Source organism: Palaemon carinicauda, unplaced genomic scaffold (genome assembly GCF_036898095.1).
Source record: "Palaemon carinicauda isolate YSFRI2023 unplaced genomic scaffold, ASM3689809v2 scaffold231, whole genome shotgun sequence".
NCBI lineage: Eukaryota > Metazoa > Arthropoda > Malacostraca > Decapoda > Palaemonidae > Palaemon > Palaemon carinicauda.
Window position 1 is genome coordinate 163498 of NW_027169932.1, and position 16791 is coordinate 180288.

Here is a 16791-nt window from a genome sequence, read left to right on the forward strand (position 1 = left end):
ATCTATTCAACTGTTTTAAAATTTCAAGAGGTTATTAAGAATTTGTTTTGGAGACGTTGGTCTAAACCCATTTGTTCCGAAATTGGGTGCCGTATTGAAGTTCTTAGGATTTCCTTATTAACCTATCAGTAAAATTGGTTTCAATGAGTTAAAGGTTAAAACTATTTTAGCTTTTGCCTATGTTAAGAGACTGGGTGAATTACAAGTGCTATCACATGGCTTTTGGTTTTCTTTGGATTGTGTGGTGCTTTCCTTCATTAGAGTTCAGTGCTATGAATAATTTTGAGGATGAAATACTTCCATATCATCTTGTTACTCCATCTTGATTTGATAAGAATTTTGAAGGTGTATTTCTACTCTTAAAGTTCCGGTAGGCCCTGCTGCTTCCACCGGTTGCCTTGGTGACCCCTGAGGTAGCAGCTGTAGGCGATTCAGCTCTGGCACCCTAGCAGTACCAACCAAACAGCTGAATCCCTCGTCAGGCTGGGAGGAGCTAAGAGAGGAAAAGTCCCCCTTTGTTCCCTTTTTTTCTTTATGTCGGCTACCCTCCAAAATTGGAGGAAGTACCTTTGTGACGCAGTTCCGGTAGGCCCCGCTGCTTCCTCCGGTGCCTTAGATGACCGCGGAGGTAGCAGCAGTAGGAGATTCAGCATTATGAAGCTTCATCTGTGGTGGATAATGTGGGAGGTTGGGCTGTGGCACCCTAGCAGTACCAGCTGAACTCGGCTGAGTCCCTGGTTAGGCTGGAGGAACGTAGAGAGTAGAGGTCCCCTTTTTTGTTTTGTTTCTTGTTGTTGTCGGCTACCCCCCAAATTTGGGGGAAGTGCCTTTGGTATATGGATGGATGGACCTTGGTTAATAGAGATAGATTTACGGGAAAAGATTAAAAGTCTTTTCTGAAGTTAGATGTCCGAAAGAAATCTATATCAGGGAATGCTATTTCATATTTCCTGTATCATAGATGCTTGTGGTTCCTTGGTTAACAGCTTGTCTTTTAATTTTGGGAGTAATGTGACGTGATATTTTAGGATCGCCTAAGTTTATTTTACCGGGAATTTATCGATTAGGAGAAATTCTTTCAGTGCTATAGTACTGTAATTGATTTTGTAGCCTGTATTTTGTGAGCATTTTGATTACATGAGGTTGGTTTTCATTTTTTCTGTAGAAGATACATACATATACCAAGGCACCTCCCCCAACCCTGGGGGGCAGCCGACATCAACAAACAAAACAAAAACAAAAAAGGGAACCTCTACTCTCTACGTTCCTCCCAGCCTAACAAGGGACTCAGCCGAGTTCAGCTGGTACTGCTAGGGGTGCCACAGCCCACCCTCCCACATTATCCACCACAGATGAAGCTTCATAATGCTGAATCCCCTACTGCTGCTACCAAGGTATCTGTGGAAGATACCTTGAGGTAATTGTGTTTTTAGTTGCGATTTTTTCTCCTCTCGAATATGCTGCTGTTTTGAAGTTTTGAGACCTTCAATACTTCTGTTTATTCTACTTTTAATTTTCCCTCATTTAACTTAAAAAATTTAGTGAACACAAATCCAGGCATTTTTATTTGAAATTTAGACCTGTATGTTAAGGGCTAACTTTATTCAATAATTATAGAGAAGTCTGGGTCTTTCAGACTTGAATACTGAAACTCCAAAGGAGAAATAAGAGATGAAATTATTTTTCTTGCGTTGATATAGATAATTATTATTTATGTTATACTGTACCACCATCTAGGCAATGTGGCAGTCGGCAATGTGAGGCCCGAGTAGGCCTAAGAGTCTTGGAAACAAAACAAATTTTTTTAGTAGTAGGTGTCGGTGGGGTAGTCCAACTGTATTCTCTAGGGCCTGTCACGGCCCTCCCCTTTGATGAAGGGATTATCTAAATGGAAGACAGCCTGTGAATAGTGGTTATCACACGCCCTTTGTTATATACACGACACCCACAAGGTGATCGCGCGAGGGTTGTAACCTCTGCATTCCATGCTTCTATCTTTCTCTGGTATCTTTGGAAGATTTATATTGGAAAAGTGTAAAGAAGGACCCTTTTCACCGGGCGTCACAGGTCTCTCCCCAGATAGATTTTTCCTTCGTCAAAATCCCTTATTTCAATACTTGATTTGGACTCGCAGGATTCCGCACCATTTTCCACTCATGGAGGTTCAGGGTTGCAACTTTAAATGTCTTGGCTGACGATTGAGATGCGATGTAAGGGAAGGAAGGCTTTGGTATTACCAGTATAACGGCCCAGCATTTTCGCTGGCGGCTGACGCCCTTTACCTTACGATGATCTAGTTCAGTACTATATTTCTCTAGTCTTGGGTAGTGCCATAGCCTCTGTATCATGGTCTTCCACTGTCTTGGGTTAGAGATCTCTTGCTTGAAGGTACACTCGGGCACACTATTCTATCCTGCTTCTCTTCCTCTTGTTATTTTTAAGTTATCGTTTAAATATGAAAGATTGTAATGTTATTATTAAACTTCTTTTGAAATTTTTCCTTATTTCCTTTCCTAACTGGGCTATTTTCCATATTGGAGCCCTTGTGCTTATAGCATCCTGCTTTTCTAACTAGGTTTGTAGCTTAGTTAATTCTAATAGCCAGGCCTTCTCCATCATGAGGCTCAATACTACATAGTATTCTAGAAGTTTTATTCCAGCTGTTACCAAGTTGTGGAATGATCTTCCCAATCGGGTAGTTGAATCGGTAGAACTTCAAAAGTTCAAAGTTGGAGCAAATGTTTTTATGTTGACCAGGCGGACATGAGTCTTTTTATAGTTTATATATGATATATCTGTTTTTGAATTTGTTAATAGTTTATAAATGACATATCTATTTTGACGTTGTTGCTGTTTTTATAATGATTTATCCTTGGTTTGTTCTCATCATTTATTTATTTCCTTATTTCCTTTCCTAACTGGGCTGTTTTCCCTTTTGGAGCCCTTGGGCTTATAGCATCCTGCTTTTCCAATTAGGGTTGTAGCTTAGCTAGTAATAATAATAATAATAATACTTATTTCAAGAAATAAGTAATGTGACTTGTAATTATTGCAATGGTTAATCTTGTACTAAATAGTACTGTATGATGAACTTCCATCATTTAAAGTTAATTTTTCATGAATGCATTGCGTAAAAGAATTTTATGGTTTTCTGTTACAGTTTTCCTTCTATTATTTTCATTTCATGAAGTAACGCAGCTTTCATAAGAAACTGTATGTTTTTTTTTTGTCAAAATTTCATTTTATTATTCTATATGTTCTATAAATGTTTATATTACAGTAGTCCCAGTTATATTTCAATAATGAAATCTGTTTTTATGGTTTAGGCAGTTTATTTGGGAGCACGAGTTTAAATTTTTTCCTATGTCTTTATTGTTTTTAATAACTATACTTTCACAGATCTGCTTTGATGAGGGAATTTAGTCCCTTGGATTAAGTAACTAGATTATAATTTAGCAAATGCATTAACACAATTGAGTGATTTTGGTGCTTGTATTAAGTAATGTCATCCTATTTGCATAAAAACTTGAGTTACATGTCGTAGTAACAAAACTCTATGGTAACTGGAGCGCCTATACTGAATTTTAATTTGATATATATTAATAGTTTTTTCAAAGTTTAGCAACAAAAATAATGTACTGTTTTCTATTATTGCTCTTTCATTTTTTAATATATTTTAATAATTTGCTTTCAAGTAATGTACGTTGATTTTTTTTTTAATAAAATGTGTTTTGTGTTTGTTATTCTCTCTCTCTCTCTCTCTCTCTCTCTCTCTCTCTCTCTCTCTCTCTCTCTCTCTCTCTCTCTCTCTCTCTCTCTCATATATTGCAAACCTGTTAGATATATAAACATTGTTAGTACAAATTGTCAAGACCTTAGTTCTGAAATAATGCTTGCTCTCTCTCTCTCTCTCTCTCTCTCTCTCTCTCTCTCTCTCTCTCTCTCTCTCTCTCTCTCTCTCTCTCTCTCTCTCTCATATATTGCAAACCTGTTAGATATATAAACATTATTAGTACAAATTGTCAAGACCTTAGTTCTGAAATAATGCTTGCTCTCTCTCTCTCTCTCTCTCTCTCTCTCTCTCTCTCTCTCTCTCTCTCTCTCTCTCTCTCTCTCTCTCTCTCATATATTGCAAACCTGTTAGATATATAAACATTGTTAGTACAAATTGTCAAGACCTTAGTTCTGAAACTGAATGCTCTCTCTCTCTCTCTCTCTCTCTCTCTCTCTCTCTCTCTCTCTCTCTCTCTCTCTCTCTCTCTCTCTCTCTCTCAAACCTGTTAGATATATAAACAGTGTTAGTACAAATTGTCAAGAACTTGGTTTTGAAACTGAATGCTCTCTCTCTCTCTCTCTCTCTCTCTCTCTCTCTCTCTCTCTCTCTCTCTCTCTCTCTCTCTCTCTCTCTCTCTCTCTCTCTCAGAAGAGCCATGTATGTGCACAAACCATTAATTACAAAGGCCATTTTTATTTAGCAGCACAATCTATCTCCTGTTTACCAAATTGAAACCCGAGTGTCTTTTTGTTCATTGTATGGTGTCTTGGTGCAAGTAACTTGCACCAGTGTGACGGGTGATATTTCTCAAAGTTTCTTCCTGGGGCTTTCAAGTGAAACTGTTGAGACTTTTTGTTATCTTTTATCCACAGTGACGTCTCATGACAAACCCATCAGTCATATTTAGCCTTAATTCAGTGTCAAATTGCCCCTGGCATAAAACTTCTGAAGTCTTGATGAAGGAAAAATGTTGTATGCTCTTAAACAATTTTAACTTTTATTTTTACTGTTACTTCTAAGCCACCTCCTAATAATTTCCCTTATAACCTTCAGGTCAAGACTTGCCATGATTTGTAGGCTATACTTTTTCTGTGAAATTTTAAACTGCAATTTTAGAGCTTTTGTCAATTAGTATTATGGTAAATTGACACAATATTAGCATGTGTCCAATGCTGACTTGGTAAGAATTTATCTCCAGGTTTTTTAATATTGTTTTTATCATCCTGCCTTGAATTGATTTCTTTAAATTGTTTCATGTCAGAATTGTATGTATATGAACTATCCTGTTTTTCACCTTGTATATTATTTGTATATTGATTATTTCAGCATTTGTCCTGTATGCTACAGCAGATGAAGTCTTTTGATTTTGTTTTTATCTAGATTTTAATGGTTATTGGATATGTCAAATGTTCATGCTTCCTTTTGAGGGAGTTTCTCATCCCTCGATAGCATTCTGGAACCTGTCGGTTCTTGGACAGTTTACCACTGGTCTCTTGTGTGGTAGAAATCATATCAGACCAAGAAAGATGAGCAATTGAACTTACTTCTAATCTCGTGTTTCATTTCTGCGCTGGGATTCTTTCATCCCCTTGTGAATGTTAGAGAAAGTATTCTGCAACTGGCTGCTCAACTTGTGTATTCATTTATGTTTTCTTTTGCTATGAATCTCTTCCCATGTTTTGTACTGCTTCAGGACGAGCCTTCTCATGGACACCGCCTTATAATTGGGTGCTTTCTCTGAGATGCTCTTAAACCTACATATCACACTCATTCATTATAGTGTATGTTTCATATGTTCTCAAGCAACTGTTGGTTGTTCAGCAGATGCTGTTCCCATCACTGACTTCCTTGGATTGGGCCATACAGTTCAAATTCTATAAATCATCGTTAACCCAATCTGTCTCTACGTTGGCTTAAACCTTTGATTATCCTGGTATTAGAAATATTACTTCTTTTCTTGTCAGTGATGCATAGTTAAGCAACATCTTGCATCCCATTGTTGTCCTTGACTTTAACTGGACTTTCCTAAATTCCAAGAGAGTAGTTTTGCTTCTTTCATTTATGATTTAAATGGTATCAAGGCTTCCTCTATGACTGTGACTGTATTATCATTTCCATTACAGCTGCACTGGTATTCTCTGTGGTACCAGAACCTCATCTTGATGCAATATATTCTTCTATTTTTGATTGCTGGTCAGATCACTGATGAAAATAACCCTTATGTTCTCAGATTTGGTGTATTGACTGTTACAGCAAGTCAACTTTCCCTTACTTTACAGCCTTTTTGTGCTGTTATGACCTGCTTTTACTAATATGTCTATGATCCTGCCAGTTGTCTTACTGATTAAATTGTAGAATTTAGATCTGCTACAATTCCTTGTAATTCTAAATGTGTCTGCTCTCCCATTGAGTATAGTCCATTTCTTTTAGTGATGCATATTTGCACCGACTCGGCGGTGCCCTTTTAGCTCGGAAAAGTTTCCTGATTGCTGATTGGTTAGAATTATCTTGTCCAACCAATCAGTATTCCGGAAACTTTTCCGAGCTAAAAGGGCACCGCTGCGAGTCGGTGCAAATAGGTATCGCTAAAAGAAATGGAATATAGGATTGCATATTGTCTCTCGTCATTTTACCCCTCGTGTTTCCTTTCCTCGATTTTATCATCTTAAATTGTACTTCATAGTGCAACTGATGGGGTTCTCACCCCCCCCCCCCAGTTGCATAGTGGTGCTGAATAACCTCACAGGTTGGGCTTATGGTCTAAATTCTTAATTACAGCACATGATGGACCTTGAGATATACAGCGATCATTCTATGTCGGTTTTAGCACCTTTCGTGTCTGTTGTACATGTTCATTCACCAGATGAGTTCATGTATGCAACAACTTTCATTGCTGTGAACTCGTCCTCGGTAGTGCCATAGCCTCAGTACCATGGTCTTTCGCTGTCGTAGGGATAGGGTTCTTTTGCCTAAGTGTACACATGGGTACACTTTTCTGTCTTATTTCTCTTCCTCTTGTTAAGTGTTTATAGTTTATATATGAAAGATCTATTTTAATATTAGTGTTCTTAAAACATTTTATTTTGTTTATTACTTCTCTTGTAGGGTTCTCTTGCCTAAGTGTACACTCGGGTACACTTTTCTGTCTTTTTTTTTCTCTTCCTCTTGTTATTTTAAGTGTTTATAGTTTATATATGAAAGATATGTTTTAATATTAGTGTTCTTAAAACATTATATTTTGTTTATTACTTCTCTTGTAGTTTATTTCCTTTCACGGTTATTTTTCTCAGTTGAAGCCCTTGGGCTCCTGATTTTCCAACTAGGTTTATAGCTTAGCTAGTAATTATAATAACAAATTTGTTTCTTCCAATCAAGTTTCAAGAGACTTTGGTTGTCTTAGGGCACAATATTTTGATTGTGTTCTAGGACACAACCTTTTTATATTTGTTTTCTAGAATGTAGTGGCTGCTCCTTCGGTTGTAGTTACATGAACAGGCTTCTCGTGATAGGGTTTCATAATCCTACGACCATCCTTTTGTGTTTTTGGATCAACATAATAAAACTTCCCTTAGAGCAGATAATGCCTCCATATATTTGATTCTTATGATTTTTTTTTTAAGGAAAATCTGTCTGTTTACTCCTGGCCAAAGATTGAATTGGTGATATTTCTTCCCGTTCTTTTTTTTTTTCAGTGTTCCTCTTGGGATGTCAACACTGATAGGTCAGGTATCTTTTGCTTAGAGAGAAAGAACTCTCCAACCTCAATCTTTTTTTGGTTCTTGTAATCCTGGGGATGAGGTCACGAATTTCCAATGCTTTCCCTGGAAGGTGTCTTCCAAAGAGAACCTGCTTCGTGCTAACTCGATCCTATTGAGGCTTAGTGCCATTGTTGACCTCATATGCTATGCTGTAGGTATTACTATTTCATTTCTTCTTTCCTATATTGTAACTTTTACTTTGTAATGCAACTGCCAGGTTTTAGCCCAGTTGCATCCTGCTGGCTTTTGATAGCCTTTCAGTACTGGGTCATATCATCCAAATTTCTGAATCCGAGTCTGATCACTTAAGCTGTGATCTACTTATTGGAATTCTCAAATGAAGATGATGAAGAATTTGACTTAAGAAAATGTCTGGGGGAAATATGACACCGATTTATGGTTCGTTAGTGTGTGAGAAACTTATCTTTGTGAGAATTTCGATTTATATGAAAGGAGAAAGATTTGCAATTCTTGGTTCACTGGAGTTTGTCAGTATTCTTATTTGAAACATTGCCTTCCTATGTGGCTGCTTTTAAGGACCCCTATTGGAGTTTGTCAGTATTCTTATTTGAAACTTTGCCTTCCTATGTGGCTGCTTTTAAGGACCCCTATTGGAGTTTGTCAGTATTCTTATTTGAAACTTTGCCTTCCTATGTGGCTGCTTTTAAGGACCCAAGCTTTAGAGCTTTTCCTGTCTTGTAAAGGCAAGCAACAGTATACCTGAGAAAGGTTCCAGCAACCATAAGCTCTGGGCATGCCTTCCTAGCTGTGTAGTCAGCCTGCTCAGGCAGAAATCAGCCAAATATAACATCTGCAGTCCCATGATGTCTGTTTGTTCTGTAGCTCATTGGGACCCAGTGTCATTCAGTATTAGAAGGGTTTTTGGTGTATGAGAAAGATGGAATGTCCTGGATTGCAGATTTAGGCAATCATGAATGCATTATGCCTCTTTGCCTTGTGAATATTATTCTTGAAGGTGCCTCCTATCAAATTTATTTACTGGCCTATGTTTTAATGATAGTGAATATTTAAATGGTTTTTGGTTAGTGGCTATTTCCTGGTCTCATACTATGTATAGTCATTATCAGAGTATCCTACCCAAGGAATCTTAGTACTTTCTATCCTCTTATTCAAGTTCTACTATGGTATTGTATTTTACTGTCGTGGCAATGGCTATGGAGTGCTCATCTCCACTGAAAGGGTCTTTTTCCTGCTTTTCATATCTTGCAGGCAATTGAAAATTGTCTTGCTTGGCCACTTTTTGCAAGCTTCATTTCAGTAGCAGACATTGTCACTTTGTGTTAACTGAAGAAGTGTTTTCCACTTGTCTTGTTCCAAAAGTCTTAACCGTTTACTTGTCTTGTTCCAAAAGTCTCGACCGTTTACTTGTCTTGTTCCAAAAGTCTTGACCGTTTACTTGTCTTGTTCCAAAAGTCCCGACCGTTTACTCGTCTCGTTCCAAAAGTCTCAACCGTTTACTTGGCTCGTTCCAAAAGTCTTGACCGTTTACTTGTCTTGTTCCAAAAGTCCCGACCGTTTACTTGGCTCGTTCCAAAAGTCTCGACCGTTTACTTGTCTTGTTCCAAAAGTCTTGACCGTTTACTTGTCTTGTTCCAAAAGTCCCGACCGTTTACTTGGCTCGTTCCAAAAGTCTCGACCGATTACTTGTCTCGTTCCAAAAGTCCCGACCGTTTACTTGGCTCGTTCCAAAAGTCTCGACCGTTTACTTGTCTCGTTCCAAAAGTCTCAACCGTTTACTTGGCTCGTTCCATAAGTCTCGACCGTTTACTTGTCTCGTTCCAAAAGTCTCGACCGTTTACTTGTCTCGTTCCAAAAGTCTCAACCGTTTACTCGTCTTGTTCCAAAAGTCTCGACCGTTTACTCGTCTCATTCCAAAAGTCTCAACCGTTTACTTGTCTTGTTCCAAAAGTCTTAACCGTTTACTCGTCTTGTTCCAAAAGTCTCAACCGTTTACTCGTCTCGTTCCAAAAGTCTTAACCGTTTACTCGTCTCGTTCCAAAAGTCTTAACTGTTTACTTGTCTTGTTCCAAAAGTCTCAACCTTTTACTTGTCTTGTTCCAAAAGTCTTAACCGTTTACTTGTCTTGTTATGAAAGTCTCAACCGTTTAGAAATTGAGCGGCTGTGCTTGTCAAGAAACTTTGCAAAGTTCCCTGCACTTTGGCTTATATCTTTTCTCAATGTTTAATAGTTGAATAGGTTATATTTGAAGCGTCTCATATTGATGTCGAGTTCTGTCTTTGTTAAACATACTCCAGATAATATTGCAGTGTTTGTTAAAATAGGTAAACTGCTATAGGTTCCTTTTATACCAAACACCCCATCGGTTTGGCAGAGTTGCTTTCAAAAGGGACTGTTGGTTCATTCAGTTTGTAATGTATTGCTTGGAGCTTTGTAAAGGTTTTTTCTTTAATATTTCGTTTTATGCCATTACTGATTCATAAAGAAGACATGCTACCAGCAAATAATTAATGTCTTATGAAGTCTGAATGGTTATAACCACAAATATTAATCTGTTGATGGAATATCCTCCAGTCCCCATCAGTTGCTCTCTCTCTCTCTCTCTCTCTCTCTCTCTCTCTCTCTCTCTCTCTCTCTCTCTCTCTCTCTCTCTCTCTCTCTCTCTCTCTGAAATTTGTCTCTTGCTTTATGGAAGAAATGCCTAAAAACTAAGCTTTTTAGAATCGTAGCTCCCGTATATTTCTCTACCCAAAATAAAAGATAATTTTCCTATAAGGTTTTCTTATTTGCAAGGGCTTTGACTGCAACGTTGATATATTTCGTTGCCATAGAAACATTCTATCTATCATTTTCTTGGCTAAGTTCTTATCCTTTGGTCTCGGCAGGTTCCTGCAAGGATTAAAGGGAATCCTTGAAGTTTAGAGTCCTGTCAGACCATAAATTTTTCAAGACTGATTATCTAGATGTATTTGAAAGTATGTCTACAGTTCACTTCCACAATCACCACCACTGGGTAGCTATCTTTATTTAGGATTTGATTCCTAGTTGTGAGGTAATTTAGAAATCAGGAGATATTTGCTGCTAAAATGAAAATGGTTTATTAAATAGAAGGTTTGCAAAATAATTGAAATTCTATCCTATACAAAATTATCTCTAGCCCCTTATCAACTATGATATCTATGTCTATATGAAAATCTCTGGCTCATTTTCAATTTTTCTATTTCTATCCCACATTCAATTTTCTTTCCTTCCTGAATAATTAATAAGTTGAGGATTGCCATTAAAGAGAAGTGAACATGCAAAGGTATGTATAGAGGTACAGGTAAAAGAAGAAATGCAATTTAAAGTATAAACTGGTATTATTTTAAAAGTACTGCTGGATACAGAGTATAAAGCAGTAGGTATAAGATAAGGTCATAAGTAAAAGATCAATGTGTATAAATTGGTCATGAAAGGATACGGGTCCAAAGTCCACATCCCGTACATAAAGAACTAGAAGAATAGTAGTCATTCAATGACGTCATATATAGCTGTCACGTGGTTAGTGACGTAGCAATGACATCATAGGTATAAAAGGTCACTGATTTCTAATGGTGTCAAACCAAGGATGACGTCATATATATAGTTACGTCACGTTGTTAGTGACAGCAATGACGTCATAGGTATAGCAGTTCACTGATTTCTAATGGTGTCAAACCAAGGATGACGTCATATAGTTGTCACATTGTTAGTGACGTATAAATGACGTCATAGGTATAGCAGTTCACTGATTTCTAATGGTGTCAAACCAAGTATGACGTCATATAATTTTCACATTGTTAGTGACGTAGCAATGACGTCATAAGTATAGCAGGTCATTGTGTAAAGCCAATGATGACGTCATAGGTATAGCAGATCTGATTTCAAATGGTGTCAAACCAAGAATGACGTCACATAGTGACGTATCTATGACGTCATAGGTATAGCAGGTCAGATTTCTGTCAGACCAAGGATGACGTCACATTGTTAGTGACGTATCAATGAGGTCATAGGTATAGTAGGGCCGATTTCTAATTGTCAAACCAAGTATGACGTCATATTTAGTTAAGTCACATTTAGTGACGTAGGAATGACGTCATAGGTATAGCACCTCAGTAACCTCCAATGGTGTTAAACCAGATTGTAATGACGTCATAAGGTATGGTTACGTCACATGCTAGTGACGTCATGAATCATTTTGAAGTAAAGATAAACCGTAACAAAGTATAAATATGGGTGTAGTTAGTCTATTTTAATAGGATAATTATATAAATATATATTTTTTACCCCACGGGGTCAGCATGCAATGACCCGTGAAAGCTGACCAACCAGTTATCAGTTTCTTTACCAATTCAAAGGTCAAGTTAACAGCTGATTGCTGAAATGGGAAGAGAAGTCCCTCTCTTCCCTTGTGCTCTTCCAGATACAGATCCGTTTTCTATGTCACTGTTATTAAAGGATGTTTTGTCCTTTTCATATATTAAAAGTAAACTGGTTAAGCCCAGAGGTCCCGAGGGGGGGGGGTAGGGTTACTCTTGAGACATGCCTGAGCTAACGTTCACCCTCAAGGCTGTGTTTTATTATGGTACGTGAATTTTTTTAGAGTAAAGTCTTATTAAATATGGCGTGAAAATCCCGTAGAGTTTTCTCTCGTGGAGTAAATTCTTATGAAATGTGGCGTAAAAATTCCGTAGCTTGTTTGAGTAAATTCTTATGAAATGTGGCGTGAAAATCCCGTAGAGTTTTTCAATTAGAATTTCTTATAATGTCAATGATAAAAGAAATAAAACCCCTCCATGAATGACACATGAGAAACTCTACGGGATGTAAACATACATCTTCATTATGCTTTCAGTTTACCTTTGAAGTTTCTTAAAGGAAATTCTGCCTTGGTATAGAAATGGACACCTTTTCCTTCAAGTTCATAGAATAAAGGGAAATTTTTACCATAAAGATATCTATAATTAATAAATTACCGATTGGGACAGTTATAAATGATAATGTAAGCGTAAATATTAAATAAGGAAATTTTATAATTGTTTTCAAAGCTATTTGGAATTTAGAATTTAATTTCTCGATATGGACTGATATTTAGCAAGTTTAGGGTACTTTAAGCAGACAATTTTCAAACTCAAAGCAATGAAAATATATAATCTGAAATATTTCGATGGGGGATATTTTACAATTGTTTTCAAAAGTATATGGAATTTTAATTTACTTTAAATTTCTCTATAAAAACGACTGACTGAAATTATTTAGCAAATTTAGCATAATTAACACAGACAATTTTCTAACATTTTCCATCATTCTTACGTCAGATTTAAATGAAAAAGTCAATAAGGGTGACTAAATCTGAGTAATTTTATGATCATAAATATAACCAGAAAATACTTAAATTTTGTCTCCAATACTGGCTATTAAACGTATAATATGACAGGAAAATGTCAAATTAAGTTAGAAAAATTGTCACAGTACCACATACTCAACAAAGGGACTTCAAACTTTGAATTTTTGTAATGAAAATGCTAATTTCTTACAATTTAAGTAATTGGTTTCGTTATTCCAAATACATTTTCTTGGCCTTACCATGTAAATTTGGTGTTTTAATGAATTTAAGACAAAAAAATAATATACCCAGAGCTGGGATTTAAAAAAAACAAAAAAAATACCTAGATATAGACTTTGAATACCTTCGTTTTTTTCGATTTTTGCAAATTAGTTTTAATTTAGATATTGTTTTTATGAACTTGCATATTTTAATAAAGAATTTTACTCTAATTTCCAAAAAATAAGACATTTTTTTTTATAATATAGCTGTCAATTTTGATTCCCATTTTCTTTTTCTGATTTACCTTTTGATTTTGTCGATTTTACTTTAATTTTATTGATAATTGGTTTACTTATTAATCATTTAAACTTGAATTAAACTAACTTCAATGGAAAACAGTAATTTTACTGACAAATGACTTTATAGATTATTTTAACTTGAATTTAAGTAAATTCAAGACTCAATGTGGAACAAGATTTAAGCTGAATGAAGATCAAATGTCTTCAAACTTTAAGCAATTAAATATATCTTCTGATTAATTTATAGATTAAAATCATCTTTCTGGACTTAGATCTTTTGGCAGATTAATTCTGACTTCGCCTTCATAGATCAATTATGCTGAACTCTAGCATTTTTTAGATATTTCATTACTTTAGTTTCTTATATACTGCGATTCATTTACAATTAAATCAGTAATTTAAATCTATATTTGCATTTTCCCCGAGCTTTTTTAACTTGTCGTTTTCCCATTTTAGTTTTTACTAATTGTTGACTATCATCTTGGCATTGATTTTAGCTGTAATTTCATTATATTTAGAACTTTATGAAATTATATTAGCAAATCTTATATTTTCTAAACCAAAATTACTTCAATTCTTTGGTAATTTTCCCATTCAAGTACCAAGTTTAAATGTCCGATAGGTATGGTAGGTTAGGTTAGGTTAGCCATTATTGTTAGATTTATGCAAACTAAATTGTTTTCATTAAATTTAAATATTTATGGAGTAAAGTCTTACGGCTTAATATTAATTCAAATGATTTTAATTAACGTGATCTGAACTGATTTTTTATGTTGAAATTAGCAAGTTAACGTTACTTTAAACAACCCAATCTAACATTTTCCAACATCCTGCTGTTAAATTTTACATCAAGTTGTCAAGAAGCACGACTAAATTGAACTAATTTTATGACCATAAGTATTGTAACCACAAAAAGACTTCAATTTTGTCACTAACACTGACTACTAGAAGTTAAATTTGACAGGGAAATGACAAATTATACGGTAAAAAGTCACTTATACATTGCAAATTAAAAAATTTCTACAATTAACTATAGTCCATTTCTTTTAGCGATGCAGATTTGCACCGACTCACAGCGGTGCCCTTTTAGCTCGGAAAATTTTCCTGGTCGCTGATTGGTTAGAATTATCTCGTCCAACCAATCAGCGATCAGGAAACTTTTCTGAGCTAAAAGGGCACCGCTGCGAGTCGGTGCAAATCTGCATCGCTAAAAGAAATTGACTATAGTTTTTAGCTTTACTAAACCAAATATGTTAATTATAGATTATATTTTAAGAACTAAACAAGTTAATTAATAGTTAATTCGCACGATTAAAAGAATTTTTTTATTGTGCTAAATTGCATTAACACAATCTATTCATTAATGTAGGATAAGTTTCATCATTTGTTATTTCATGAAATTGGATTTTTATAGGTCTAGCCATTCTGGTTAATACAAAACTTTAATAATTTATATTTTCAATCTGGTGCCACCTTCGCTAACAGGAGTTTACATGAATACTTGTCGACAAACCTTTATTATCTTTTCAGATGTCTTTCTCAAGATTAGATTTATTCAGAAATAATTCAAAACGCCATAATTATGAGATTTTCACAAGTAAACCAAACACTTTAACCCTTTTACCCCCAAAGGACGTACTGGTACGTTTCACAAAACTCATCCCTTTCCCCCCATGGACGTACCGGTACGTCCTTGCAAAAAAAATGCTATTTAAATTTTTTTTTTCATATTTTTTATATTTTTTTGAAAAAATTCAGGCATTTTCCAAGAGAATGAGACCAACCTGACCTCTCTATGACAAAAACTAAGGCTGTTAGAGCAATTAAAAAAATATATACTGCAAAATGTGCTGGGGAAAAAATAACCCCTTGGGGGTTAAGGGTTGGAAATTTCCAAAGAGCCTGGGGGTAAAAGGGTTAATCAACGTTTAGTTTTATTCAAAATTAAAAGTAATCCTTCAGTCTGTTACAACAATACAATTCATTACATCAAGACACGCACTTCCCCCTCATAAGCAGACAAGTGACCTAAACAACTGGATCGACTTCGGTCGCGACACTCATTCCATGTAAGTGATTAAATCGGGTAAATACTCATGTGTAAAACTTATATCCTTACACGTGAACCTCAGGGCCACTTCAGTGTCTGTGAGATCGGCCTTACAAAATTCATCCCATTGTCAGATAGAATTGTCCCACTCTTGGACATTTGTTTTGACGTCTTAAGACTTTTATTTAATCAATATTTCATATTACGAGTTTCACAAGACTATCTAAATTGCTATCTAATACCGCTTACTAAAACAGGTCAACAGGTAAAGTTTGGTGTTCTATTACTGCTAAAGAAGGTGATGAATGCAAGAGTTGATGGGAGAAGTACAAGAGGAAGGCCAAGGTTTGGGTGGATGGATGGATTGAAGGAAGCTCTGGGTGATAGGAGGATAGATGTGAGAGGCAAGAGAGCGTGCTAGAAATAGGAATGAATGGCGAGCGATTGTGACGCAGTTCCGGTAGGCCCTGCTGCTTCCTCCGATGCCTTAGATGACCGCGGAGGTAGCAGCAGTAGGGGATTCAGCGTTATGAAGCTTAATCTGTGGTGGATAACGGGGGAGGGTAGAAGGCTGTGGCACCCTAGCAGTACCAGCTGAACTCAGTTGAGTCCCTTGTTAGGCTGGGAGGAACGTAGAGAGTAGAGGTCCCCTTTTTTTTTTTTTTTTTTTCATTTGTTGATGTCGGCTAACCCCCAAAGTTGGGGGAAGTGCCTTGGTATATGTATGTATGTATTACTTATCAGAACAAAGCTATAAAACTATGAAAAACTTTCTAGTAGATCACTACACCAGGTCTGGAAAAGATAATTCATGTTTCCTATTGCTCTCAATCATATGGTTAGAAGACTATAGAAAGAGTTTTGTCTAGATTATTAGAAAAGGAGTATAAATTCATGAATATTGCCAGTTTCATTTTATCGATTAGGGAATTATCATTGCCATGTTCAGGACCACGTACTATCGCTGGTATGGAGCAGACTTCCTGAAACATTTGCAACTTTCAACTTTAGGCATAATATTCAAAAGTCACCTCTGGAATGACGATACTAGCTGATAATTTTCAAACTACAAAAACCATCTTTAAGCATTCATTTTATTTCTTCAAGGAAAAGCTAACGGAAATACTACTCATTTTTACGTATCAATTTTGCTTCAAAGAAGTAATGCCATTTTTAAAAGCGTATCTAATTTGTCCGTCGTCTCTTATTCATCTTAGATTCTGCTATCCCTTCTACTTACTAATTGCAAATTCTTTTAATACCAGTATAGAGCTATTTCTAAATACGTCGCCTTTTGCATTCACAATTTTTAACAATACGAAACCATACCCATCTTCTAGCATATGCTGCCAGCACTCCTAAG